Here is a 3,528-nt window from a genome sequence, read left to right on the forward strand (position 1 = left end):
TATATTTTTTTTGCTTTCTGCTTTTTCTTTGGTCACATAATTATTTTATAACCTTTTATAGAGAGATAATGTTTAGCTACTGGGTGCAGTATATTCAACTTCTCGAATGTGTTGAACTTGTTTTTATTAACCGTACACAGATTATTCCTCTGTATACTTCGTAACTTTCTGTTTGGACATTTTTGTGTGTGTGTGTGCGTGTGTGTGTGTGTGTGTGTGTGTGTGTGTGTGTGCGCGCGTGCTCTTTGGAACAGCTTTTTGTTGCCCAGAATTTTTATGAAGCTCTCTGATATGTTGATGACAAAAGCTTTCATGAGAATGATGAAATGCAGACTAAGGCGTGCTATTTGAACATTTTATTTTGACACGGTGCTCCTATAATTCCACTGGATTAGGCAGGGGAGCATAAACCATGGACATGAACTACGACTTTCCTTAGTCCTAATTGTTATCTGGTGGACGCCGATGGAAATGTAAACACGTTACCTACGTTGTGCGAGCGCTGAGATTCCCCCCGCAGCAGTGGCCGCGGGGGTGTGTGTTAAGTTTAAGCTCGGCCTATCAGCGTTTAACAACCCCTCACTGTGTCGAGGGAAGGCATCCTGGGTCACCGGTATTTGGCCCGCCCGACACATCCAGTGTCTGCGTTTTGCTTTGAGCCCAAGCTTTGCCGTACCGGGCGCGTACAGTACACACTGTGGTTCACATGGCAACAGGACAAATGAAGAGAGAGCTCTTTTGTTTTCTCCCGCATACCTATTGTAGAAACTCTCTCAACCCTGAAAAGAGGATGAGAATAACTCCGACAAGAGAAATGCGTCCAGAAAGTGCACCAAAAAAAACCCAATGTTAACGCTTCCACCCGCCGTTGTTTTTTTTTTTTTTGATTCTTCATCTTTAGAGTTTCACCACTTTGGCTTCTAACTCCAATCCTCCATTAAACCACGCAGTGAATCATACCATGTATCATAAAGGAGAAATGCTGGGCATAGGAAAATTATCTGTATTTATCTTCTCTTTAAAAAAGGTTAATAAGCATACTGTCCAAGATGATAGAAAACACAAAACCATTTATTTTTATTCTTATATATATCTATCTATCTATATATTTATATTTTTATATATATATATCTATATATATATATATATATATATATATATACACAGTATATGTGTACATATATATATTTTTTTATATATAGATATATATATATATATATATATGTGTGTGTGTGTGTGGGTGTGTGTGTGTGTGTGTGTGTGTGGGTGTATGTGTGTATGTGTTTTTTCAATTCATTCTTTTTTTTTGCACTCTTATACAATGAAACTGTGTTTTTGTTTTGCTTTGAAGTGATATTGATCTGAGGTAAAAAGGGAGGAAGAGACGAATACAAGCCCCATGACGTCAAACAAAAAACAAAAGGAGTCTTGTACAGTTCACAGCATAAACACCAATTATGCACATAAAATCCACTTGTATATACATGGGCACAGGATAATGTAACCAGAACATACAGAATTACACAGAACAGGCCGAGAATAAGATCACTGACGACTTGTACTGTGTTTGTGTCTGTGTGTGTGTGTGTGTGTGTGTGTGCGTGCGTGCGTGCGTGCGTGCATGCGTGCGTGCGTACGTGACATCCAGGACAAATAAGCACTTCAATGATATATTAGCAGACGATGAATTAAGAATGCAAATGAAATAGACGAAAACAAATGGACCTCGTACAACAGATACTTGGAATGGAGGCTTGACGTCTCGCTGGGTTAACCAAGAGTAAAAGTAGTGCGAGCTGGTTCCTGTCACGCTCAACCTCAGCCAGCGAAACTCAAAGTAAATAACTTGCCCAGAAGTGACTGAAAATGGAAATTTTGGATTGGATTGGATTGGATTGGATTGGATTGGATTTTGGATAGGTGGGTAGTCGCTTCTAGAATAATAATTATAACAAAAAAATACCGTGTGTATGTGTTACTCCAAACAGGCTCCATATTGTAGATGTTGGATTTGAATGATCTTTCGTGTCCTGATGGTAAAAACAAGCGTCACAAGTCATTTACTGGATTTACACCAAGATATTTGAATACTTAGTGGCCTAAGGCTTCATGACTGTATTTTTACAATATAAGCTTCATAATTGTATCATTCAATGTGGTAATACTTTCAATGCAATGTCTCAAACTTCCAGGAAGAGGCGGTAAAAAAAACATATTTTCCACAATTCCGAATGCTTCTTTTCGTCATAAGCCATTACAGGTCATTAAAACCAAAATGACATGTACATTAAAATCCTCTTAACTCAAGGCAATGCTATGAGGCTGTTGTAAATTATTAATTCATTTGCATTATTTTAAGGTGCCACACAATTCGTACATATCTTCTGATGTTTATCAAGCTTATAATGTAAGAATTCATTCATGAGGCCTTAAAATACACAGCTTCTTTTTTTGACCAATCTCTGACAGTATTTCCCCGTTTTCTCCTGCCAAAAACAATGATACAGTCCCGTCTGTTCTCTTATCTCTCCTCTGCAGCTCAGACCAAAGGATGTTTCTACCTTGGGGACTGAGTTGATGAAGATAAAAAAATAAAGGAACCTCAGCGTGCACACCAGCCACGATGCAGCCAGGCGCGGTTGTTTAAATAGCCCTCTACATATTTTAGGTTAAATGTTAAGGGTTCGTATGAAGCAGATTTGTATCCAAATGGCAAAATCATTTGGATTGTCGTCTTCGCAAAAGGTAGAGCCGGCAATGATTTTCGAGGGAGGGATCTGTTCTCTGTGATCTTGTTCATCTGGAGTTAATCCAACAAAAAAGTAGACCATTTCTGAAATAATGTTTTATATACACTTTTTTTTTTTGGCAATGTACTGTTTCGTACTAGTCTAAAAATACTGTGTTTTTAAAATAGGATATTTTCTATGCACCCCATGTTGTCTAACCAGCCTAAAGTAGTTTTTGGGAGAGGCACTGTCTTATAAATTGTAATTGTGGACCTGAAAGCTTTCCCGTATGTGGAGTCTTCCATGATGCATTGCATATTTGTCAAAAATTGTCCAGAAACAAAAAACAAAACTCAGTTGTGGCAGACTCCATGTACGTTTGGATCCGCCCTGATCAATTTCGAGACTGGGGTGGGGCGGGGGGGGGGTTATGTGGTAAAGTAAACATTGTCTCACTGGTAAACATGTAAACAGCACATGGTAATTAAACTCTCCATGCGAGGGTAAATAAATAAACAGATCACGGTGTGTATGGAAATGGGATGGTGCTTATCTTTTCATCCCCGCTGACGCTCGGAGCCTCAGTCAAACCACATAGCAGCGACATATCAGTTTGCAGCAAATAAATCTGCAAGTTGGCTTTCAACCTTGACGAGAAAGGTTTTAATTCATGTTTATTTTATTTTATTTATTTTTTTATCGATGCTATTCGTCGACCTCTCAGCCCTGTGGTGTCGGCAAAATTGCACGGATACAGCAAAGCAGGAGCGCAGCTTTACAAGACAGGTTCCTGCGGCAG

The sequence above is a fragment of the Zeus faber genome (genome assembly GCF_960531495.2).
Source record: "Zeus faber genome assembly, chromosome: 1".
Taxonomy (NCBI): domain Eukaryota; kingdom Metazoa; phylum Chordata; class Actinopteri; order Zeiformes; family Zeidae; genus Zeus; species Zeus faber.